The sequence below is a fragment of the Delphinus delphis genome, chromosome 4 (assembly GCF_949987515.2).
Source record: "Delphinus delphis chromosome 4, mDelDel1.2, whole genome shotgun sequence".
Taxonomy (NCBI): Eukaryota; Metazoa; Chordata; class Mammalia; order Artiodactyla; family Delphinidae; genus Delphinus; species Delphinus delphis.
The window spans coordinates 60,441,614-60,468,687 of record NC_082686.1 but is presented as its reverse complement, the minus strand read 5'-3'; the positions used below and the strand labels follow the sequence as shown (position 1 = coordinate 60,468,687).

Below are 27,074 nucleotides of genomic sequence, written 5' to 3'. Positions count from 1 at the left end.
ATTTCAGAAATGTACACTAACATCCAGAAAACTACTTCAGAGATCTGAATCTTGGTGCAGGAATCCAAGAGAAATCTTACTGGCCACTATTATTGGGAATTTTCCCCTTTTCCTCAAACAAGAAAGAACTATAGCCAAAACACTTTAAAGACATCCTTTTGAGTGATTTTGATATTGGATTCTGGTTTATTCTTTCTGAGAAGATGAGGGATTACATTTAAATTCCAGATAAATGCTTTTACCTAATAGGAAATTAATGTATAATTTTTGACTGCTGTGATACAATGATCTTTCATGAAGTTCAGTGTCTAATAATCATTTCCTCTTTGGTAATGACCAAGAGATAGAGGCTTTCTTTAGAGAGGAGACAGGAACTCTTTGGGTAGCCCCACAAAGGGACACAGACTTTGAAACAGGAAGGGATGCAATTAGAAGCCAGAAAAACAAGGGAGAGCTGGGTGCACATTAACAGTGCCAGCAACCCTAAAACGAGTTAGGCTTTAGTTAAGATGTAATCGAAAACACATACTCTAGATATTCATCCATTTCTAGGATTGTGCAGGGGTTTACTTTCCTCTCATCTCTTAGCAAAAAATAACTTGATCTAAGAAGAAAGATTTCCCCACACCACAGTCAGATTATTCCATGGGAACAGTACACCCTTGGCAGATCACACTGACTTGTGGACCAGCCTGAGGATCCAGGGAAAACAGACTGAGTGACCCAAAGGGACAGAGTCAAGGCCAGCTGTGGACAGGAGTCTTTACCATCTTCCAAAAACTACCCCAAATCAGTCGTTTATTTCCTTTCTCAACAATAGGCATTAAAAAAACCTTAAAGATCAAAGGTCCTTTTCAGGCCTGAGCTATTGATGTGATTGTAAAGATTATTTCTAGGTCAGCTACAGCTACCTTTGTCTGTGGCTGGACCCTCAAAGCAGTCCCGTACAGGAACACATGCGTGCACTGTTTGTTGGTATGGGCTTTTCTCCTGCCTATTAGATGCATTACAAAGTTGCTTTTAATGGGGCCTCTCTGCATTCAACAGAAATATTTCTGGAGCTCTCCTGGCTCCCACAACATTTGCTGGGTGCACATTTAATATGTTTTAGCTTTACTGCCTGAAGGTGGAATCAGGGACATCTACCTGCACATGACAGTGCTTTGGCTCTTGCAGTTGCAGAACTTAATGTATGTATCAGTAATGAAAATCTTAATTAAGAAAGCTGCATCATTGTCCATGAACACTCATTTTTCTCCCCCTGCAAAGCCCTTTGTGTATTGCAGTATATACCTGGTCCAGACAGACAGAGCCCTCCAAGAGCTTGTCTGGCAGATCTTCTCTTGATTATGAACAGCTAGCAAATGACAAAGTCTCGCTCTCCTTTTGTCTTGAAACTGAGGCTTGGAACAGCAGAGCACACAATGTACTGTAGGATTTGTTTGTGTTTTTTTAAACTTGCTTTTATTACGTTGGTGGGTTTAAAAATCCGACAGTGTTGATCAAAACTAATTTAGGTAACTTAGAGTTGCCAAAATACTAGCAGATGCATATTTACACATATACTCTCAGAGAAATGTAATTTTCCATATAGAAACAATGCACAAACAAAAGAAGGGACAATTTTAAGCTGTTTGCCCATGTTTCTGGCGCCTTTGGCCTCCGTGCTTGAAGCCTGCCATGTCCCTACTTACATGACCTTAGCAGTTCCTTCTTTCTCTGTGTTAATATGCACATGCCAGTTTGTCATTTGTGCAAAGTAACATGATTTGGAAGATGTAATAACTTTAAACAGACAACTGACTGTACCCATAAAAAAATTGAGTTATTAAGATCTTTTGAAAAGGTGGCCTATAATTATGTTTATGAAACTATATCCAATTGTAATATTTTAATAATGCCCAAATCATAGTTCCCAAAATAAAGTTAATTCATTTAAAATTCTCTTAAAAGCCTCAAAACATTTTACTCTTAAAACGTAGCAACTCCATGACCTTGAATTATGACCTACATGATGAGGAGAGAGACTCATGTCTCCTCCACCTGTGTGTATTGTCAGTCTTCTGCATTTTTCTAAGTCCCTGGCCTTAACCATTTTCTGGAAGACCCATGTAAGTAATTGAATTGGGCTCCAGCTCTATACTTATATAATGGTTTCTACTGCAATAGAAGGACACACCCACCTGAAGAAGGTCTAGTAATAAATATTTAGAACCTGTCTTCTTACTGTACATATACTGCCCTCATCAAGAGGGGAGCAGACAAACTGTCTCTGGTGGTTCTAGTATAATAATGTTTATTTACCCTGCTTCTTAGAACTTCACATGCTTTAGCTCATTTATTTTCATAATCACTATAAAGTAGGTAAGTCAGTTTTCTGCATATCAGTAACATGGGAAAATTTGTGTAAATATTCTCTATGTATCATGTAAGATGTGAGGAAGACCTTATTATGGCAAAGTTATTTTCAAATATTCTTAAAGTCTCATGTTTGCACTCAACATTTAAAATTAGGGTTAAATATGAAAAGTAAATAAAAACAGATTATGGTTTTATACTAGAACCATAATAAGAGGTTAGGAGAGATTCTATCAGGGCTCTTAGTTGCTAGATAGGAAGCACTATGAACAGGTTGTTTTACTCTGGAAGATTCTCCCTTTCAAGAACCATCTGGCCAGCACTGCCATAAATTCTAAAGCAACTGTGAAGTAACTGGCCTAGAAATATTGCAGGTTTATAGTGTAAGGCATATAGTAGGCTGTCAATAAATGTTTGGAGAATGAATAAATAAATAAATTATGAATGAATAAGGGAAAGGATAAATTTTGTTGGCATTTCAAAGACTAAACCAGAAGATCAGGTACTTTTCTTAATTTTGGAAAGTACTTGATTAGAAGTTTGAAGTGTGCTGAATTTCTAATCCTTGATATTCAACTTTCCAAGCAATAAAGTACTCAGTGGGGGTAGGGGGGAGGAAGGACGGATTGGGAGGTTGGGATTAGCAGATGCAAACTATTATGTTTAGAATGGATAAACAACAAGGTCCTACTGTATAGCACAGGGTACTATATTCAATATCCTATGATAAACCATAATGGAAAAGAATATGAAAAAGAATGTGTATATATATATATATATATATATATATATATATATATATGTGTGTGTGTGTGTGTGTGTGTGTGTGTGTGTGTGTAACTGAATCATTTTGCTGTACAGCAGAAATTAACACAACATTGTAAATCAACTATACTTCAATAAAATAAAATTTTTAAAAATACTCAATAGAATTACAAAGAATCTTAAGATTTAAAATGTGGGTAGATTGGTTACCTTCTGTCTCTGGAATACACACACGTGTGTGTGTGTGTGTGTGTGTGTGTGTGTGTGTGTGTGTGTGTGTGTATCTCCATGTATATATGTAAACAATCACTGGATCACAATGTAAAATGAACTTCTTACTGTGAGTCTTCAATAAAAATGTTTTTTAAAAAATGGGTAGATAAAGATAATATATTTTCCTATTCAACATATCTACAATGTGCTTAAAATTGAAGAGTGACTAGACCCATTAAATAGGCAGACAGCAGGCCTTCTGATGATTTACCCTCATCTCTGCCTCTCTGCTGAGACCTCAATGTGTTTCTTCATTTTTGTGCTTAAAATACCATATGCTGTATCAACTTTGGCCCAGTCAACAAGCTGAGGAATCAAGCAAGTTAGGGCCAAGAAGTGCCACGCAACTGGAGTGAAGGGTCTTGGGAAAGCACACCAGCTGACTGTAAGGATGCTCTTCAGTCCAAACCTGGACACCATTTGCTCTCACATGGAAATACATCCACTTCCAGTGTCATAAGTGATCCTGCCAGCAAACGTGTGCTCCGTGGTCCTCCAGAACATCGTATTTATGTTAGTGCCTAACGAAATGTCCATAAAGCAACGTTCAGTTTGTTATATTTAAGTGCCCATGGCTTCCTTATTTCAAAAGCAAGTACCTTTAAACATAGTAATAGCATTTCTCTATATGCAAACCTCTGTACATAAAAAGGTTTACATTTTAAAACAAACATGTTTTTGAGTTGTATCCAAATTCAGAAAAAGCATCTGAAAAATTTAACAGCTGAAAAACACTTTCTTCTTGCTGGGAAAACTTAAACCTTGCTAGGCTTTATGCAACTTAAAAAAAAAAATCACTTCTGTGCTGAGAACTAGCATGAGAAATCTCAGCATGAAAGGTTGTTGGAATTTTTTTTCTTCATAGAGCTAAAACCCATCCTTGGTTTTAGAGTGATGCCACAACATGCATATGCTTTGTCAGGAACAAATATGATCTAATTTCAAGGACATCTTCAACAAAACTTAGGGGGGAAATGATAAAGGCTACTCAAGGAACAATCCAGTGTCTGAAAGCAAGGGTTGAGGACATCATTGTACCATCAAGGTCCAGAAATGCTGCTAACCTGGAGCGGGTTGATACTGTTTGAAAAGCCTACGGGTATTTGTTTTATTATTGTCTCACTCAGTCCTTCCTCAGCTGAGAGGATCTCACAAGGGAAGTGCTGCTCTGAGATCGTGTCCTGGACTTTGTTTTCTGTTTGTTTCAGCACTTCAATAAATGATCTGTTACCTGCCATTATGACCTGCGTGCATTTGCCAAGCAGTTTTTCAAATCAAACAAATTATATGGCTGTGTTTCTAGAAAGCTGAACCATTTTGAAGATAGTTTGGAATTGGAAACACACGTAGACATGGCCGTGCAATTGTAGGTTTATACTGGACACATGTGTTCAGGCATATTCAGGAAAATAGGAAAAAGAAAATAGACTGGACAATGTAAATATGGAAATACAGCTTGTTCAAACATTTGCAGCCTATACTCCTAACAGTGTGCATATGTAGAAGTGACTTTGTAAAGAAGGCCCACATTCAAGCATATTCCTCTTAATACTCTCCTGGGAATTATTAAAGAACACAGTGCAATTTTTAAATATCATAATGGCTACCTTTCAAGTGTGATACCTTGGGTAGTGACTTAGGGAGCCACTTATGGGAGGAGAGACAACAACAACATACTCTATTATTTACTGGGTGATTTTTGAGAGAAACGAGTCCTTCCTTGAAGACAGGCTTAGATATTTCAAGACCTCCTCAGAAAATTTTTTCAGCACCTTCTGTGCTCCAAATTGAGGCAGTTTGCATCATGTTTCAGTATAACTGAGTAGCAGGCTGGCAAATTCCCTGCTTTTCTACTCACCAAAATCCAAAATAGAACTCACAAAAACTCCTTCCTTCATCACCACACCCCACAAAAAACACCCCACTGGGACCCCCGGGGAGAAACAGATCCCCCCCAAAAAACCCACCAACCAGTAAATAGAGCCAGCCCAGAAATACAAATTCCCAGCTGTAACTGTAGCACTTTGCTCAGTACTGTGAGCTTGCTAGTGCTGGCACATTTTTTATAATACAGATGCATAAATGTGCTGTCTGAGGCAGAAGAGATGCAGCATCCCCTTTGGTGTTTCTTGTCTAGAGTACATTGCACAGGAGTAGCCTCCCAGACCCAAAATAAAAGACTTAATTTGTCATCTGACCATTTTTTTTAAATTAAGACTTCCTGTGACTTAATTTCTCGTAACATTTGTAGAAAACCATCTTTTTCGACTTTTGAAGCATTTTCCAAATTCAAACTTTCACCGTATCTTACACATATACACATATGCATACACATTTAGAGATTATATATTTAAAGTGAAATATGTAATATGGACCACTTTATAGGTTTTCTGAAGAGTGTGCATGTGCGTGTGTTTGATAATGAATTATTTTACAGTTAGGACATAAGTTAATCAAACCAGTGGGAAATCATTGTTCTAAACCAACATGTATATTAACTTTTTTGGACCATAAGATATGCATTCTTAAAGAGCAGCTTATTTTATGGAGTACTCCTTCTTCTTCTCTAAAATTGTTTTTTAGAATACATTTTTTCTAATTAAATAATACTGACGAAAGTGAAAGGGAGGAAAATATGCTCTAACCAGAGGTCCAGTTTAACTTCCAAAGTTGGGCCGAAATTTTGTCCAAAACTTAAATCTGCCTCTGAGGGATAAAGGTTAGAAACACTGAGGGGGCTTCCCTGGTGGCACAGTGGTTAAGACTCCATGCTCCCAATGCAGTGGGACTCGGGTTCGATCCCTGGTTGGGGAACTAAGATCCCACATGCCATAGGGCGCAGCCAAAAAAAAAAAAGAAAAAACACTGAGGTCTTTACAAAAGAGATCAAGGTCCAAAGGCCATTTCCAATAGCTTAGGGATGAATTCCAGGGGTTCAGACCTGTGTTTGACAACAGGCCCTTTCTATTTCTGTGTCCTTGGGGGCGAGTTAATTAATCGGTTAGCCTTGAGTTCCTTAGTTATAAAATAAGAATAGTAATAGTAATTGCTTCCAAGAATTCTCGTGAAGATTAAATGAAATAATATCAATATGTGTGAAGCATTTGGTCCAGTATCGGTCACATAGAAAATGTTCCATAATGGTTGGTAGTTAAGTGTCTAAATTATTTTAGCATTGTCAGTATCTTTTGAATAAATGCCTCACCTGGAGATGGCCATGATGCACACTTCAGTGTGTTATTTCTGGCATGTTTCTCAGTTTATACATGATGATTTTTTTATAACCACAACACATATAATTATGCAACCAGCATTTTGTTTTTGCAAGATAATATTTATCGTACACTAACACCGTGCCAGGTGCTATGCAAGGCACGTGATGCATATCATGTCATATGATAATCCTTACTACAGCCCTATCAGTCACTATTATTACACCCATTTTTCAGTTGACGGAACTAAAGCTGAGAACACATCAGCAGTGTGCCTGCAGTTACATAACTAGGTAATGATGGAGTCAGATCTTGAACCAGGCAGCTAGTACTAAAGTCTAACCTAAGAAAATAATTAGAAATAAATAAAAAACCTTGTACACAAAATGTTTATCATGAATTTTTTTTTTACCTTTTCATTGTAGATATTTCAAACATATACAAAAGTAGAAAGAACATCATAGTGAACCCTCATGAGTTCCTCACTCAGCAACAATTATCAGCTCATAGCAAATCTTCTTAGACATATCTATGTTATAAAACTAGAAATAAGCTATATGTTCAACTCTAGGGAATTGGTTAAGTGTATTATGACATATCCATTAGGATTTTTGAGTCATTAAAATGTTTATGAAGGGCTTATAATAACTTGGACTATTTATGCTATATACTAAAGGGCAGCATATGTAATTATACATATTGTGTAACCACAACTATTTTTTTAACTTTTTATTTTATGTTGGAGTATAGCCAACTAACAATGTTGTGACAGTTTCAGGTGAACAGCAAAGCGACTTAGCCATACATATACATGTATCCACACAACTATTTTTTAGTAATAGATTGTAGATCCTGGAAAACTATGTTCTTTTGTCTTACCCCTTTTCTGTTTTCCTAAATTGTATATCATGGGCATATTTTTTTGAGCATATTTTATTTTTAGTGATACAACGATTGTTTCTCTTATGTTTAGAAAAATATATAGGTGTCTTCATGTGTAAAGGGAGAGAGCTTATTTATCTGACTTCACTATGGAAATCAGTTTATGCAAATAGAGTATGCCATATAACAGAAGCTTATCTCCTCTTAATTATCAAAAGATATTTTATTTTATTAATATTAAGTTTTGATGTATAAGACCTTAGATTGATATCCAGCTTTCTTAGAATATATTTACCATAATTCATACTTTTCTAAATGCCTCAGGGTCATCATCATTAAACAACAATTGTGTTGTGTTTCTACTGATGCTGATGAGGATGTGGAAGTATAAAAATAATGCTGTATATTTGAATACTGTTTTGTGGTTTCCAAGCATTTGCAAGTGGCATTAACTATTTGGTCCTTAGTCTATAAGATTATTTGCTTCTGTGTTTATTTACCCCCAGATTACTATAATATTTTTAGTTCTCATGTCTTCTTGTTACAGTTTTTATTTCTCTTCTTCAGTGATCAAGTTTCTTCTTGTTGTGCCAGCCTCATCGTAATCCGCATTTCTTCTCTAATACACTACTTCTAATCTGCTTCAGACTAGGAAAAAAAAACAACCAACATCACTTAGGTTACACATAAAGTCCATGCATTTACTCATTCACTTAACAAATATGTAAACAAGTGCAGTACACTGTGTACTCAGCAGTGGGGGGATACACAGATAAACAAGACACAAATCCTGCCCTCAGAAAAATTTTCATCCAGCAGCAGGTCTGAGATGTGTGCCTGCTTTGCTAGAATCCATAGTAGAAAGTGCTGTGCTCTATGAAAGCAGTATAGATTAAGTATTATTGTAGTTCAGAGAAGAGCTAACTGGGGGCTTTACCAAAGGGGCGACACTGGATTTGGGCCTTAAAAGGCAAGGAGGACTTGAGCAGACAGATAGAAGAAAAGAACATTTCTGAAACCGTGAGCAAAGCCGGGAAGAATCAAAGGGTAATGATTCTGCAAAGAAGTAGTTGGGTTTAACTAGAGCATGGAGTGTGTGAAGGCGAGTCGTGGGAAATAAAATGGTAAAAATAAATTGGGACCAGAAAGTGAAAGGACTTGATTACCAGGCCAGGAATTTGGACTTTATTCAGTAGACGATGGAAAGCTATTGAAAGATTTTAGTAGGAGTAACATAATCAGAGCTGTGCCTCAGATTGGCTCTGCCAGCCGTGAGCAAAATGGATCGGAGCAGGGAGAGACCAGAGGACACAGATCAGGTATGAGACTATCCCAACAGTCCAGGGAAAGGCAACGAGGGCCCTAACTAGGGCAGGGGCAGAAGGAATGAAGCGAGCTGGTAAACTGATTGAGATATGGCAGAAGGAGAATTAATCCATTATATTTGGAGAGCAAGAGAGAGGAAGGCACAAAAGACGTCATTATGATGTTGAGCCTGAGTGGGGCCATAAACAGAAGCAGAGGGCTAAAGAGCAGGAGCAGATTTGGGAGCAGAAAGCACACAAGTTTAATTTTGAACATACAGCGTGAAGGTACGGACGGGGTATCCATGAGAGTTCAGCTGGGCTTTTGGAGACATGAGGCTACAGTGCAGCAGAAGGGCAAGGCTTGGAGATCAAGATGTTGTCTCTGTTTCAAAGACGAAGAGGACAAAGTGGCAAGAGCAGAGCTTATCAGAGAGACTTGAGGGACTTATGTGTGGTCTACTTGACTTGCAGGTCTTTTACACTTTCTTTCTCTTCTTAACTGTATTTGGAATGCCACATAAGTGGCTTGCAGGTGTGTGAATTATACAGAAAAACATACAAAATATACTCGAAAGTAATGAAATAATTTGGAATATAGCTAATGGTATCAATTTCACATTATCCACAGCATTTATCTTCACATATAATATATTCCTGTGTGACCTTAGAGAAGTCACTGTACCTCTCTGGGTCTCAGATTCCTCATCAGTTAAATGAAGACGTTGATTAAGATCCCTGGTCACCATAACTAGCTGAAAGCAGCCAAAACTGACATTATAGAAGAATCACTTGGGGAAGGGAGGGGCAGAGGCCAAGGCTCAGGAATCCATATTCTTTAAACCTTCCTAGGTGATTCCGATATGCAGCCAGGGTTGGTAACCACTGGGCTACACATTCCAGCTCTTATATTCTGAAGAGTTGTCAATCTTTCAGACAAAATGGGCCTTTTTTGCCACAGTTGACAAATAAGAAAATATATCCAAAATAACGTTTACCGTCAAATTCCATCTATAACAAAATACTCCCTCTCTCCTCTTTAAGTTAAGAGTAAGATAGAAAACGTATTTGAAAAGCACTATAATTTAGAAGTCTCCTGTGATGTTATAAAGTGTGAAAGACAAGTGTGAAGGGGGAGATGGAAGGGGCAGAAAACCAGGGAGGGTCAGGCACGTGCGCACATACAGCAGCGCTTCTCTGTGCACCCGTGGACTAGCCACACACCCAGAACCCAGCTATGCCTGTGCTCTATGGTTGATTTTAATGCTCCCACCGTGCTTGTTTAGGTTGCATATATCAGCATTTCAGAAGTTCTGGTGTAGATTGTTTTTGTCTGTTTGAGCTGTTATAACAAAATATTGTACCATAGACTGGATGGCTTATAAACAACAGAAATGTATTTCTCACAATTCTGGAGACTGGAAGTCCGAGTTCAGGGTGCTGGCATTATCAGGTGAGGATCCTCTTCTGGGCTGCAGACTCCCTGTATCCTCACATGGCACAAGGAGCTAGAAAGCTCTGTGGGGCCTCATTTAGAAGAGTACTGATCCCATCCATGAGGGCTCCATCCTCATGACCTAATCACCTCCCAAAGACCACACCTCTATTATCATCAAACTGGGGATTAGAAGTCTAAGATATGAATTTGGAGGTGGGAGACAGAGACATTCAGACCATAGGGCAGACCCAGAACGGGTCTAGAGTGAAGTTTTTTTGAAGCCTATTGAGATTCCAGTGGAGGATGAGCCCTCTCCTTGATTAACGGGCTCATCTTTAACACACCCTCTTTGTTTTATTCGTTTTTCATCATACATTTCATAATTGAACTTGTACATAGCTCCATTATTACAGCATTGCCTCAGCAAAAAGAGATATATTCTGAGGGCCCCAGAGTTTAGAGCATGCTGGCCTGGGCCACGCAGATGAGAAGAAGGGAGAGGGCTGAGGTGTCAATTCTTTGTTCACTTTCTGTATTGTTTCTCCCTTCCTCCCAATTGAGGAAACAGTCTCCTGAACTTGACCGGCCAGACTGGAGAAACCGGTTGGAACACGGGAAGTCTGAAAGTTTCCAACTTCCAAACTAATTCTGACATCCCGTTTGCCCAACTAGTATTTATTGAGGAGCTGCTATAAGTAGGGCATTCTGCTGAGTCTTTATTTTCACCAGAAATTAGCGACCAATTGTGATTTTGATTGAGTGCTGGCTACTACCATAGAACTAAGTGCAGAGGAGAACTAACGATAATGATGATACTTTACATTCACATGGATCTTAACAGTGTTTTCACAGAATTAGATTTGTGCCCTTCCTCTCGACTAGGAAAATCCTTCTCTCATCCTCATTTGTATCATCACCCATCACCCTTCTTCTACTCCTCAGCCCCACAGTTATCCATTACCTTTCCCCAGTTGAACTGTGGCATCTTGACTATTTACACTCAGTTAGGTGGTCTGGTAGCCTCATTAAAGTAATTTACTCCAAGGTGTGAATGAGGTTTAACCCTCTTGGAAAAATTTGTATTTTAAAAATGAAGCTTGTTAGAAAACCAGGTTTTTTTCCTCCAGTTAATGACGTGGGAAAAGAGATATTTTTGAGTAGGTCTGTCAGACCCATCCTCTTTGCCCTCTGTGCCCCAACACACAAAGCTTTATTTACATTCGCAAAAGAGAATAACATAGGAAATCAGCCAAGCAGACCTATGTATCTTCCCTACCCCGCCCACGCATATTCCCTCTCCCTCTCTCTCTGCCTTCCCACCCTGCCTCTCTCTCTAAGCTCTGCATGTTGCTATACTTTTAATGTCATATGACACCCCCATGTATCAAACACCTGCTGGCCTCCACCATGCTGGACCAACCACCTTGTTCCTAATCTGTTCCCACTCCAAATTCTGAGCCTTGGTTCCATTTTCTATTTATAATCTTATAACTGCTCTTTAAATTTACCTCTTAGATTTTTGTTCCCCTGATCTTGGAGATAGTGTAGTAAAATAGATGAAACTTAGCTCTGGAGTCAGATGCCACTTCCTAGGCGTATGACCTTAAGTGAGGTATTTATCATCTCTAAGCCTCTGTTTCCTCATATGTAAAATGGGCATATTGTGAGGATTAACTCTGATATACGAATAGGATCAGGAACATTTTGTTAGGAGTTCAATACATGTAGTTACAGTATTAATATTGTTTATTAGCTCCGCTTCCCTCAACAATTTTGATTCGCATTTCCTCTACTGGTTCTACCTTGGAGAATCTAATTCTTGAGTGTACTGTGCTGGTCAGGACCAGTTTCCTGCACTTGACCTTTTCTGCTACTTTACACAGAAAGTTGACAATGATAGCGACCATATTTTATGAACAAAAACAGGACATAGTTTTATAAATACAAGCATATTTGTGGGGATAATAAAAGGCAAGCTTGGAAACCAGGTCTGTTGCAGGAAATCAGAGACTTATGACTTCTTATACTGTGAATTTTATACTCTGAATGAAGATGAATTTCAGAGTCACAAGGGAGTGCTAAACATAATTAAGTGACCTCTCTGATAACCCATTGTATTCAGAAAGCAAGGTCAGTGACACAGGGAACAGTTGTCTACACTTCAGGGAGGTATTTTTCTCCCCCCAAAAGAGAAAGCAGATGCTTTGAAGTCAGATCTGGGGTTACATCCAAACTCCACCACTTAAAATACAATGACAAAAAGACTCAAAAGCCCCTATAATTAATCTGTTACTGGTAAGGAAACTGAGGCTCAGATAAATCAAATAATTTGACCAAGATTAATGACACCCATCTTGCAGACATATTATGAAGATGAGAAATTATGTATAAAAAGCTGGCATATTGTTTGGTCTAAATAAATGCATTTCCTGGGGATCTAGAGCCAGGTTTCTCTTCAAGATGAAAAGGAACTGAAATTTTGCCCACTTTCCACGTATAACTGATCTGTACATTTAAAAACAAACAAAAAACTAGCTACTATAGAATATGGAAATAAACATTTTCCACATTTACATTTTTAACCCCAATTTGTCCATTAAATATATCCAGATAGACAGATTGGATATAAACTATACTTTTTCAACACTGATTTCTAAAAAGGAAGTTTTCAAAGGATTCCTAATGTACTTTAGCAGTGTAGAAGTGTCTTTTGTTACTATATAAGGGAAAGGTAGGGTACTCTCTGGCTGTGTCATTTAAAAAAGCCATAAAAAATGATCACTTAACATTTTATGGAAAAATACCCAGGCACTTAGAGAAATTTCACAAAAAGGAGACTCCATATTTTGATATATTTAATGCCTAATTTCCAAGTAGAAATATTACTCTTATCTAAATAAATCTTGAACATTTTAGATAAATTGAAAAGTTGTATGCCAAGTGTTTTTTCCTATTGCGAATGAATCAATAATTTTGAACTTCATTCCATATGCCTCTTTAACTTATAGTGAATAAAACAATACTGATTTTTCAAAAATTAATACACAAGCTCAAGCTACCAAGTTTCCAAATTATGATATTTCCAATGGCAAATGAAATAACATGCTGTCCGTGCAGTTAGTGATTTTAGGCAATTTGAACATCATGATAAAAGGAGTGGGGGGGGGGGATTACAAGCAGTGTTATAATTAAAGGTCTGTTGATTCTTCAGTTTAAATGCCATTGTTGAAAGATTTTTCACTCAGATGTCAAAGTCTGTGGCCAGCCAAAACTTGGCATGCTAGAACTCAGCCCAGGGAAACATTGTGTTCTACTGATTTAAAAACCAAAATCTGTTAAGAACAGAAATGTTGGTCTTGGGCTGATTTCTCACGAATCAGAGCCAGAGAACAGCCAAATACCACCTCCTTTTTACGAAAGGAAGTAGTGCAGGTGGATGTTAAAGTGAAATGTGTGTTCAGGTGGAAAATGAAGGGAAATGATCGTTAGATGTCATCATACAGTACATTGGGTTAAAGTTTTATATAATTAAAGCATGGTTCTTTGAGAAGTTTGAAACATTTTAGAAGCGTCTTCTAGCTAATATTTCATGGATGATTAAATGGGGAGCAGAATTTACCTACCTTCCAAGATTTGCATATTCAGGTTCAGTTTCTCCAGTCACAACTCTTGTTACTGCAAAAACTTGAAGCAAACTTTATTTGCTTAACTCACTGCCTAGAAATATATTTTCAAACACCATGTTTGAAATTTGAAGGTTACAAACCAGTGACCTGTGAGCTGCATCGAACTAGCCTATTGAAAAACAATTTTGTCCATATAGTATTTTCAAATAATTTGAGAGTTTGAGCCAACCTTTAAAGATCAAGATCTCACGGAAAAGAAATCCAGATCTTTTCCAGGTTCTCTTGAAAATGTGGTGAGCTTGAAATATTAGACCTGCATTTTTTCACAGGACCAGTATCTGGAACTCGGTAGTAACTGTTCCCTTCAGACAAGCCATGTTGTCTCCAGTTAGACAAAGTACCTATTGCCCCACATTTTATGTCACATCCACTAAACTCATTTACTCTATCACCCTGGCTCCTAGAGGCACTTCACTTTTCTTTCTTTGCTTACAGTATATGTATTGTTTCCTTGCTTTCTTTGCTTGTGGTATTAAGTTTTAAAGCGTCCAAAAATTTCTTTCCAATAAATGATAGTATTGCAAAGGCTATGCACACTGGTGTTCAACAAAGCATTACTGAAAATGATAAAAATTAGAATGCAATAAAAATGTCCAAAAATAGGGAATTGCTTAAAACTATGTTGATATATCCATAGAATGGAATACTATACAGGGCTTAAAAATATATGTCTTGAAAGAATGAAGGTTACAAAACAATTTGTACAGCAAGACTCCTGTTTTGTACAAGAAAAAATATGTATGCACAGAGGAAGAAGGCTAAAGTGATGTCTCAGGGCAGGCTTAAAAAATGTACACGTATACAAAAAATATATAAAAATAAGTAAATAAATAAGCCCCAAGGATATCTACTCTAGATCCCCTGCCACATGACTTCTTTACTCCATTTTTACCCAACAGTTGGGACATATCCTGAAGCTATTTTTCATCTCTCTATCTGAAGCTGATTATTATTCTTGTCTTTATTTTTTAGAGGATACAATTAAGAATAAGAATTTCAGAGTTGTTTTAAATACTTGAGAAGCCATTCCTGCTTGCCCACACACTAGACTACCACCATGGCAAAGAAAGAGAACCAATTCCTGTGTTGACCTGGAATTGGTTTGTTCTTCTAAAGTACCCTTTGCTGATACCAAAAATTATTCAAAACATTTTGTAAACATCTTGGAGCAGAAAAACTTCACATAAATATGCACTTTATAATATGAACACAAAACTCTCAGGGGCTGGAACTGAAACTCATCATTGCAAAGGAATCAACTTTGTGCCAACAAGTAAAAGCCGTCTAAGCATTTATGGAAATTACTCTGATCCCAGCACTTAGCACAATGCCTGGCAGATAGGAAAGCCTCCAAAAGTATTTGTTAAATATGAATAAATTTGCACTCCCACCAAAAAACAATTGACTTGCACATCAAAAAGTCAGTCATCTTTTTAATAAAGATCAAACAGTAAAATTTGAACTTGACTCATAGAACTTCCAGACGTAGGTCGGGTGCTTCAGAGTTAATAATGCCATAAATTTTTCCCACAAAAAAATAGTTTGTTTATGTGTGTGCTTGAGTATATGTACGAGTTTAGGGAAACAGTAGAAAGGGATAAGAGGTAGTCCTTTTTTTTTTTTTTTAACATCTTTATTGGAGTATAATTGCTTTACAATGGTATGTTAGTTTCTGCTTTATAACACAGTGAATCAGCTATACATATACATATATCGCCATATATCCACCCTCTTGCGTCTCCCTCCCACCCTCCCTATCCCACTGCTCTAGGTGGTCACAAAGCACAGAGCTGATCTCCCTGTGCTATGTGGCTACTTCCCACTAGCTATCTGTTTTACATTTGGGAGTGTATATATGTCCATGCCACTCTCTCACTTTGTCCCAGCTTCCCCTTCCCCCTCCCCGTGTCCTCAAGTCCACTCCCTATGTCTGCGTCTTTATTCCTATCCTGCCCCTAGGTTCTTCAGAACCTTTTTTTTTTTTTTAAGATTCCATTTATATGTGTTAGCATACGGTATTTGTTTTTCTCTTTCTGACTTACTTCACTCTAGGTCCATCCACCTCACTACAAATAACTCCATTTTGTTTCTTTTTATGGCTGAGTAATATGCCATTGTATATATGTGCCACATCTTCTTTATCCATTCATCTGTCGATGGACACTTAGGTTGCTTCCATGTCCTGGCTATTGTAAATAGAGCTTCAATGAATATTGTGGTCCATTACTCTTTTTGAATTATGGTTTTCTCAGGGTATATGCCCAGTAGTGGGATTGCTGGGTCGTATGGTAGTTCTATTTTTAGTTTTTTAAAGAACCTCCATACTGTTCTCCATAGTAGCTGTATCAATTTACATTCCCACCAACAGTGCAAGAGGGTGCACCCTTTTCTCCACACCCTTTCCAGCATTTATCATTTGTAGATTTTTTGATGATGGCGATTCTGACTGGTGTGAGGTGATACCTCATTGTAGTTTTGATTTGCATTTCTCTAATGATTAGTGATGTTGAGCATCCTTTCATGTGTTTGTTGGCAATCTGTATATCTTCCTTGGAGAAATGTCTATTTAGTGCTTCTGCCCATTTTTGGATTGGTTTGTTTGCTTTCCTGATATTGAGCTGCATGAGCTGCTTGTAAATTTTGGAGATTAAGCCTTTGTCAGTTGCTTCATTTGCAAATATTTTCTCCCATTCTGAGGGTTGTCTTTTTGCTTGTTTATGTTTTCCTTTGCTCTGCAAAAGCTTTTAAGTTTCATTGGGTCCCATTTGTTTATTTTTGTTTTTATTTCCATTTCTCTAGGAGGTGGGTCAAAAAGGATCTTGCTGTAATTTGTCATAGAGTGTTCTGCCTCTGTTTTCCTCTAAGAGTTTGATAGTGTCTGGCCTTCCATTTAGGTCTTTAATCCATTTTGAGTTTATTTTTGTGTGTGGTGCTAGGGAGTGTTCTAATTTCATTCTTTTACATGTAGCTGTCCAGTTTTCCCAGCACCACTTATTGAAGAGGCTGTCTTTTCTCCATTGTATATTCTTGCCCCCTTTATCAAAAATAAGGTGACCATATGTGTATGGGTTTATCTCTGGGCTTTCTATCCTGTTCCAATGATCTATATTTCTGTTTTTGTACCAGTACCATAGTGTCTTCATTACTGTAGCTTTGTAGTATAGTCTGAAGACCGGGACTCTGATTCCTCCAGCTCTGTTTTTCTTTCTTGAGGTTGCTTTGGCTATTCAGGGTCTTTTGTGTCTCCATACAAAGTGTGAAATTATTTGTTCTTGTTCTATGAAAATGCCATTGGTAGTTTGATAGGGATTGCATTGAATCTGTAGTTTGCTTTGGGCAGTATAGTCATTTTCACAATGTTGATTCTTCCAATCCAAAAACATGGTATATCTCTCCATCTGTTTGTATCATCTTTAATTTCTTTCATCACTGTCTTATAGTTTTCTGCATACAGGTCTTTTGTCTCCTTAGGTAGGTTTCTTCCTAGGTATTTTATTCTTTTTGTTGCAGTGGTAAATGGGAATGTTTCCTTAATTTCTCTTTCAGATTTTTCATAATTAGTATATAGGAATGCAAGAGATTTCTGTGCATTAATTTTGTATCCTGCTACTTTACCAAATTCACTGATTAGCTCTAGTAGTTTTCTGGTAGCATCTTTACAATTCTCTATGTATAGTATCATGTCATCTGCAAAAAGTGACAGCTTTACTTCTTCTTTTATGATTGGGATTCCCTTTATTTCTTTTGCTTCTCTGATGGCTGTGACTAAAACTTCCAAAACTATGTTGAATAAGAGTGGTGAGAGTGGGCAACCTTGTCTTGTTCCTGATCTTAGAGGAAATGGTTTCATTTTTTTACCATTGAGAATGATGTTGGCTGTGGGTTTGTCATAATGGCCTTCATTATGTTGAGGTAAGTTTCCTCTATGCCTAGATTCTGGAGGGTTTTTATCATAAATCGGTATAGAATTTTGTCGAAAGCTTTCTCTGCATCTATTGAGATGATCATATGGTTGTCCCCCTTCAATTTTTTAATATGGAGTATCACATTGATTTATTTGCATATATTGAAGAATCCTTGCATTCCTGGGATAAACCCCACTTGATCATGGTGTATGATCCTTTTAATGTGCTGTTCGATTCTGTTTACTAGTATTTTGTTGAGGATTTTTGCATCTATGTTCATCAGGGATATTGGCCTGTAGTTTTCTTTCTTTGTGACATCTTTGTCTGGTTTTGGTATCAGGGTGATGGTGGCGTTGCAGAATGAGTTTGGGAGTGTTCCTCCCTCTGCTATATTTTAGAAGGGTTTGAGAGGGATAGGTGTTAGCTCTTCTTAAATGTTTGATAGAATTCGAATGTGTCTATTTCTTCCAGGTTGTCCATTTTATTGTCATATAGTTGCTTGTAGTAATGTCTCATGATCCTTTGTACTTCTGCAGTGTCAGTTGTTACTTCTCCTTTTTCATTTCTAATTCTATTGATTTGAGTCTTCTCCCTTTTTTTCTTGATGGGCCTAGCTAATGGTTTATCAATTTTATTTATCTTCTCAAAGAACAAGCTTTTAGTTTTATTGATTTTTGCTATTGTTTCCTTCATTTCTTTTTCCATTTATTTATGATCTGATCTTTACGATTTCTTTTCTTCTGCTAGCGTTGGGTGTTTTTTTTTTATTCTTCTTTAATTGCTTTAGGTGTAAGGTTAGGTTGTATATTTGAGATGTTTCTTGAGGTAGGATTGTATTGCTATAAACTTCCCTATTAGAACTGCTTTTGCTGCATCCCATAGGTTTTGGGTTGTTGTGTTTTCATTGTCATTTGTTTCTTGGTATTTTTTTATTTCCTTTTTGATTTCTTCAGTGATCTCCTGGTTATTAAGTAGTGTATTGTTTAGCCTCCATGTGTTTGTATTTTTTACTTGTTTTTTCCTGTAATTGATATCTAGTCTCATAGCGTTGTGGTCAGAAAAGATACTTCGTACGATTCCAATTTTCTGAAATTTACCAAGGCTTGATTTATGACCCAAGGTATGATCTATCCTGGAGAATGATCCATGAGCACTTGAGGAGAAAGTGTATTCTGTTGTTTTTGGATGGAATGTCCTGTAAATATCAATTAAGTCCATCTTGTTTAATGTATCATTTAAAGCTTGTGTTTCCTTATTTATTTTCATTTTGGATGATCTGTCCACTGGTGAAAGTGGGGTATTATAGTCCCCTGCTATGATTGTATTACTGTCAATTTCCCCTTTTATGGGTGTCAGCATTTGCCTTATGTATTGAGGTGCTCCTATGTTGGGTGCATAAATATTTACAATTGCTATATCTTCTTGGATTGATCCCTTGATCCCTTGATCATATAGTGTCCTTCTTTGTCTCTTGTAATAGTCTTTATTTTAAAGTCTATTTTGTCAAATATGAGAACTGCTACTCCAGCTTTCTTTTGATTTCCATTTGCATGGAATATCTTTTCCATTTGCTCACTTCCATTGTTTATGTGTCCCAAGGTCTGAAATGAGTCTCTTGTAGATAGCATATATACAGGTCTTGTTTTTTTTATCTATTCAGCCAGTCTATGTCTTTTGGTTGGGGCATTTAATCCATTTACATTTAAGGTAGTTATTGATATGTATGTTCCTATTACCATTTTCTTAATTGTTTTGGGTTTGTTATTGTAGGTCTTTTCCTTCTCTTCTGTTTCTTGCCTAGAGAAGTTCCTTGAACATTTGTTGTAAAGCTGGTTTGGTGGTGCTGAATTCTCTTAGCTTTTGCTTGTCTGTAAAGGTTTTAATTTCTCTGTCGAATCTGAATGAGATCCTTGCTGGGTAGAGTAATCTTGGTTGTAGGTTTTTCTCTTTCATCACTTTAAATATGTCCTGCCACTCCCTTCTGGCTTGTGGAGTTTCTGCTGAAAGATCAGCTGTTAAAGTTATGGGGATTCCCTTGTATTTATTTGTTGTTTTTCCCTTGCTGCTTTTAATATTTTTTCTGTGTATTTAATTTTTGATAGTTTGATTAATATGTGTCTTGGTGTGTTTCTCCTTGCATTTATCCTGTATGGGACTCTGCACTTCCTGGACTTGATTGACTATTTCCTTTCCCATGGGAAGTTTTCAACTAATCTCTTCAAATATTTTCTCAGTCCCTTTCTTTTTCTCCTCTTCTTCTGGGACCCCTATAATTTTTTTTTTTTTTTTTTTGGCGGTATGTGGGCCTCTCGCTGTTGTGACCTCTCCCATTGCAGAGCACAGGCTCCGGACGCACAGGCTCAACGGCCATGGCTCACGGGCCTAGCCACTCCGCGGCATGTGACATCTTCCCAGACCGGGACACGAACCCATGTCCCCTGCATCGGCAGGTGGACTCTCAACCACTGCGCCACCAGGGAAGCCCCTGGGACCCCTATGATTTGAATGTTGGTGCGTTTAATGTTGTCCCAGAGGTCTCTGAGACTGTCCTTAATTCTTTTCATTCTTTTTTCTTTATTCTGCTCTGTGGTAGTTATTTTTACTATTTTATCTTCCAGGTCACTTATCTGTTCTTCTGCCTCAGTTATTCTGCTATTGATTCCTTCTAGAAAATTTTTATTTCATTTATTGTGTTCTTCATCATTGTTTGTTTGCTCTTTACTTCTTCCAGGTCCATATTAAACGTTTCTTGTATTTTCTCCATTCTATTTACAAGATTTTGGATCATCTTTATTATCATTACTCTGAATTCATTTTCAGGTAGACTGACTATTTCCTCTTCATTTGTTGGGTCTGGTGGGTTTTTACCTTGCTCCTTCCTCTGCTGTGTGTTTCTCTGTCTTCTCATTTTGCTTAACTTATGGTGTTTGGGGTCTCCTTTTCACAGGCTGCAGGTTTGTAGTTCCCATTTTTTTTGGTGTCTGCCCCCAGTGGCTAAGGTTGGTTCAGTGGGTTGTGTAGGCTTCCTGGTGGAGGGGACTGGTGCCTGTGTTCTGGTGGATGAGGCTGGATCTTATCTTTCTGGTGGGTAGGACCGCATCCGGTGGTGTGTTTTGGGGTGTCTGTGACCTTATTATGATTTTAGGCAGCCTCTCTTCTAATCAGTGGGGCTGTGTTCATGGCTTGCTTGTTGCTTGGCATAGGGTGTCCAACACTGTAACTTGCTGGTCGTTGAGTGGAGCTGGGTCTTAGCATTGAGATGGAGATCTCTGGGAGAGTTTTCACCATTTGATATTATGTGGAGCTGGGAGGTCTCTGGTGGACCAATGTCCTGAACTCAGCTCTCCCACCTCAGAGGCACAGGCCTGACACCTCGCTAGAGCACCAATACCCTGTCAGCCACATGGCTCAGAAGAAAAACGAGATAAAAAGAAAGAAAAGGGACTTCCCTGGGGCGGGGGGGCAGTGGTTGGGAATCAACCTGCCAGTGCAGGGGACACGGGTTCAATCCCTGGTCCGGGAAGATCCCACATGCTGGAGCAACTAAGCTTGTGGGCCACAGCTACTGAGCCTACATGCCACAACTACTGAAGCCCGTGCACCTAGAGCCCGTGCTCTGCAACAAGAGAGGCCACCACAATGAGAAGCCTGCGCACTGCAATGAAGTGTAGCCCCCACTCGGTGCGACTAGAGAAAGCCCGTGCACAACAATGAAGACCCAATGCAACGAAAAATAAATAAATTTCAAAAATATAAAAATAAATAAAATAAAAGATTTGCAAAAAAATGAAAGAAACAAATAAAATTTAAAAGTTATTAAAATAATAATTATTAAAAATTTAAAAAAATAAAAATTTTTAAAAAAGAAAGAAGAGAGCAACCAAACCAAAAATAAATCCACCAATGATACCCAGCGCTAAAAACTATACTAAAAAAACAAAACAAAAACAAAGAGACAGAACCCTAAGACAAATGGTAAAAGCAAAGCTATACAGACAAAAATCACACAAAGAAGCATACACATACACACTCACAAAAAGAGAAAAAGGAAATATATATATATGTATATATATATATATATATATATATATATATAAAGGAAGAGAGCAGTGAAATCAATAAACAAATCTACCAATGATAATAAACTCTAAATACTAAACTAAGATAAACGTAAAACCAGAAACAAATTAGATACAGAAAGCAAACCCCAAGTCTACAGTTGCTCCCAAAGTCCACTGCCTCAATTTGGGGATAATTTGTTCTATTCAGGTATTCCAGAAATGCAGGGTACATCAAGTTGATTGTGGGGTTTTAATCCACTCCTCCTGAGGCTACTGGGAGAGATTTCCCTTTCTCTTCTTTGTTCGCACAGCTCCTGGGGTTCAGCTTTGGATTTGGCCCGGCCTCTGCGTGTAGGTTGCCTGAGGGCATCTGTCCCTGCCCAGACAGGACGGGGTTAGAGGAGTGGCTGATTAGGGGCCTCTTTCTCATTCAGGCCATGGAGGTGGGGGGGCGGTTGGGGGAGGTTACGGAATGTGGGGCAAGCCTGCGGAAGCAGAGGCCAACATGACATTGCAACAGTCTGAGGCGTGCCATGTGTTCTCCCGGGGAAGTTGTCCCTGGATCACAGGACCCTGGCAGTGGCAGGCTGCACAGGCTCCTGGGAGGAGAGGTGTGGATAGTGACCTGTGCTTGCACACAGGCTTCTTGCAGCAGCAGCCTTAGAATTTCATGCCCATCTCTGGTGTCCGTGCTGATAGCCGCGGCTCGCGCCCACCTCTGGAGCTTGTTTAGGTGGTGCTTTGAATTCCCTCTCCTCATGCACCCCGGAACAATGGTCTCTTGCCTCTTAGGCAGTTCCAGACTTTTTCCCAGACTCCCTCCCGGCTAGCTGTGGTGCAATAGCCCACTTCAGGCTGTGTTCACACAGTCAACCCCAGTCCTCTCCCTGGGATCCGACCTCTGAAGCCCAAGCCTCAGCTCCCAGCCCCCACCCGCCCCAGCGGGGGAGCAGACAAGCCTCTCAGTCTGGTAAGTGCTGGTTGGCAGTGATCCTCTGTGCAGGAATCTCTCCGCTTTGCCCTCTGCACCCCTGTTGCTGGCCTCTCCTCCGTGGCTCTGAAGCTTCCCCGCTGCCACCCCCATCTCCGCCAGTGAAGGGGCTTCCTAGTGTGTGGAAACTTTTTCTCCTCACAGCTCCCTCCCAGAGGTGCCAGTCATGTCCCTATTCTTTTGTCTCTGTTTTTCCATTTTTCTTTTGCCCTGCCCAGATACATGGGGAGTTTCTTGCCTTTTGGGAAGTCTGAGGTCTTCTGCCAGCGTTCAGTAGATGTTCTGTAGGAGTTGTTCCACATGCAGATGTATTTCTGATGTATTTGTGGGGAGGAAGGTGATCTCCGCATTTTACTCTTCTGCCATCTTGAAGGTCTCTCCAGAGGTAGGCCTTTTAAAGATGAGTTCAATGATGAAGAAAGACTCCAGCTCTGAAATACGCCTCTTCACCATTAGTGATTTGACTGTTTTGACCATCTATCTCCACTTCTCTAGATCAGTCTCTACCTTTGGGCTCCATAATATCTGTTTTCATGATTCTCCTATTCATCTGAATGTTCCTTCTTTCCCCTTCATGCATTCTTCCTTCATCTGCCCACAAAATGTAAGTTTGCCTTTCTTTCTTCCCTCACTGCATTATTGAAGTCTGTGAGCAGTTTTAGCTTCATCCAGACATTTGGATCACCTCCCTGAAGATCTGAGTATCTAGTCCTAGCTTGTAGTCTCAGGTACCACAGACATGGTACCAGCTGCCAACTCGACAATCCCACCTGGATGTGCCACCAAGAGCATCTCAAACTCCTACTGCTGTCCTTCGAGTACGCTAGAAGCTAATCAAATCAACCCCAAACACAGTTCATGCCTTACTGTCTCCATGCTTTTATTCATCCCATGCTCCTTGCTTAAATTCTAACAGTTGGAACTTTTCCCACATTCCAAAGTCCATCTCAAACACTGCCGTCCTAGGGTAACTTTTTTCAGTGTCCATCATCAGATGACATTCCTCAAGCCACTGAACCTACGGAATTTTGTTAGCAACACTTTATGGTAATGGCCTTATTTTGCATTGTATTTTAGTTACGTGGTGTTTATTTTCTCCCATATTCTAAAAATTATGGTTATGGCTTCTTATTCATCTTTGTAACTATTTTCTAGATCTTAGGTTCTAACAGAGTCTTTTACTCATAGCAGGTGCTCATTAAATATATATTGAATTAAATTGGGTTTATGTATCAATGGTCATATGTGCGTTAGGGTTTGAAAGACCCAGAAAACCCACCTACCCAAAGTGTCTCTCCTACTCTCCAGGCCATAATATCTTGCTTTGGAGACTTGCTCTTCTACAAATGGGAATTTTCCACTAAGTTATCTCTTTTCATTCCCTAGAAAGTAAACTATTGACTAGTTAAGTTACTCTGCTTACTCTGCTAAGTTACTCTGCTTACTCTGCTAAGTTACTCTTTTCATTCTCTAGAAAGTAAACTATTGACTAGTTAAGATCTACTCATTATATCCTAAGAGGGAGCAAAGTCTTGAAAGAATAGGCAGAGGTCAGGTATGTTCTCTAGGTAGTAACACATAGGAAAATGTACCTGAGACAGGTAGGGTAATGGAGAGTAGCTTGGGCTGTATCACTTTCTAGCTGTATGCCTTACATTTCTTAGCTGTAAAACGGGATGATAATAATATTTTCTACCTGACAGAGATGTTATGAGACTAAGTAAATAGTACTAAACTGTAAAGAATAAATACTAAACAATAAAGTACTAAGAATAATATCTGGCATACTCTAAGTGCTAAGTATTAAGTATTCATATATATGGCATATATAGTATCTATAATCATATGTATATTCAGCATATATGTATATACCTAATACATAATACATATACATATACATTTAACAATTATTAGAATTGTAATTGTTATGTCACCCCATGAACCTGATGGCACATCCCAAAGAAACTCCTAGACAGCCAGAGACTTTCTGGGGATGGAGAGTGTAAAAGAAAATAGAACAGGCTTTGTCAGACAGACCAAGGTGTGACACACAGCGCTGCCACCTGTCAACTCTGCGCCTTGGGGAAGTTACTTAACCTCTGGAAGCCTCAGCTTCTTCATCAACAAAACCAGAATGCCCACTTTTACATATGCTTTGAGGATTAAGTGAGTTTTTGTTCTCCCTAGTGATTTTAAGATTGGATCTGATTCTTTTGGTGATTCCTATCCTTTTTCTGAACTTCACAGCTGTTTTCTTGATAAATTAGGTTCCAGACTTTTTGTTTTGAAGCAAACTTGAAAGAAATGGGTGGCACTGTTCAAAAGAAAAAATGGTGGCAGTACCAGCTAATAATTTCAAAATATCAACAATTTAATGCAGTAGTGAAATGGTCACCAATTAATATGCACCAAGCCTGACAGACAACAAATACTTATAAAACTGTGGCTAAATCCTTAATCTAGAAAAAACTTACCAGTCAGAGCAGGTTTTGTTGTTGTTGTTTTTTTTAATGAAATATGTTCTATCTATGGAAATAATTAACTGTACTAATCCACAGGTTTTACAGTTGATCTTTTTTTTAAGTACAAGAATTTAGATTTTTACTGAAAACAGAAAGGCCTTTCCATGTAGTCCTATTAGAAAGGTTTTTTGTTGGCGGGGGAGGGATGGGAGTGGAGGGGGGAAACAAAGGAGGAAAAACAAAGGAGGAAAATATCTACAAACTCCCAGATATTTGAATCTGAAAGAAAAAGAAGCTTGGAATGTACTTCTCACATTTAGTCCTGTAGTTGTGGTGCTGTGATGCGGCACTTAATGCTCTAGGGGACCTCGAGCAAGCGTTACAAATGCAACCAAAAGTCTCATAAAAACAAGCCTCTTAACAGTATGTGAGCTGGTCTGCAATGGCCTCAGGAAATCCCCCCAGCTATTCACGTCCTTTTTACCCACTACATTCTCTGACTCAAAGGGAAACCTCACTTCACCTCCTTGACCAGAATTGAGCAGACATTGATTTGGTTACCCAGTGCTTTACTTATTCATTTATTAGTCTTCATCATTTGTATTCCACTAGAACAAAAGAATATATCTCTGCTTTGCATTAATTTAAGGATGTGCAAATGCGGGTTTGTGAGAGAGTGCATATTTATGTTTATGTAATTTGTGTGTAGCTTGCTTTAATTTAAAATATTTGCCGTCAAAGCTGTAGTACATACTCACCATCACCTTCATTGTGCAGAATGATTCTTCTTGATATATTAGCTGAATTCCTAAAAATGTTGCATGTAAAGTGAGCTTTTTAGAAGAGAATCATGTTTTTCTATTTACTTCTACAGTTAGTCAGGTTAAGTGTCACATGGGAAAAATAAGTGGCCCAATCCATAATTTAAAAAAAGAATTAAGAATTGCAACTTTCACCTCAGTGATAATGATGCCTTTATCTATGGCCACTTTATGTGGCTTAATTGCCGCCAAGAAAAGCCAATAAGAATTGAATCCAATTAAAAAGCAGATATTGTGGAAGCAAATGCTATGTGTAAACCACTGTACTGGAGGCATTGGGAAATTCAGAGAAGTGTAAGTCAGGGTTTATTATAGTCTAGTTAAGGGTGCAAAACAGAAAAGATGGGATTGTATACAACAATGAAAGATTTAAATAACAGTTCTAGATATTTAGATATGTTCTTTGCACAATTACATTAATGATTTATATTAAAATATACCAGGTAATTTCCCTGCCATTGGAAGGACTCATTGATTGGGTACCACCTATTCTTAGAGCTACTGAGTGGCAACAGTGCATGGGCTCTTCATCTGAACTCGACTCATAGGTTAGTTTAAACAAAGTTTGGGCAATTCAAGCAATAATAATTTGCATCGTGGCAAAATACATGTTCCTGCCTTTTGAAATGTTGAACACCCAGTAGCTTTGCTACAGATTTTCCTTCAGGAATGCTTGTTGAACTAATAGACATTTCTAAGTAGATGCTTGATGTTAAGCAACCAAGGAATGGCCTTTGAAGATATTTTCACTCCTCAATACCAGCTTTGGATGCTATGTTGCTTTTATTTTGAATCTGTTTTTACTTAGGGAATATTGGCCAGAACAGAACCGTCATAAATTCTGCAGCAGTGTCTATTTAATGTATAACTGATCATAATTGACCCAAAGATCATGTAGGGATTTCAAGGAAATAAC

The 27,074-nt window shown here is 38.4% G+C and overlaps 1 protein-coding gene across 18 annotated transcripts in view; it reads left to right on the top strand.

Moving 5' to 3' along the window:
* The window catches only part of ZBTB20 (zinc finger and BTB domain containing 20), a 797,904-nt gene that overhangs the window by 642,627 nt on the left and 128,203 nt on the right, over positions 1 to 27,074 (top strand). The window lies entirely within an intron of this gene.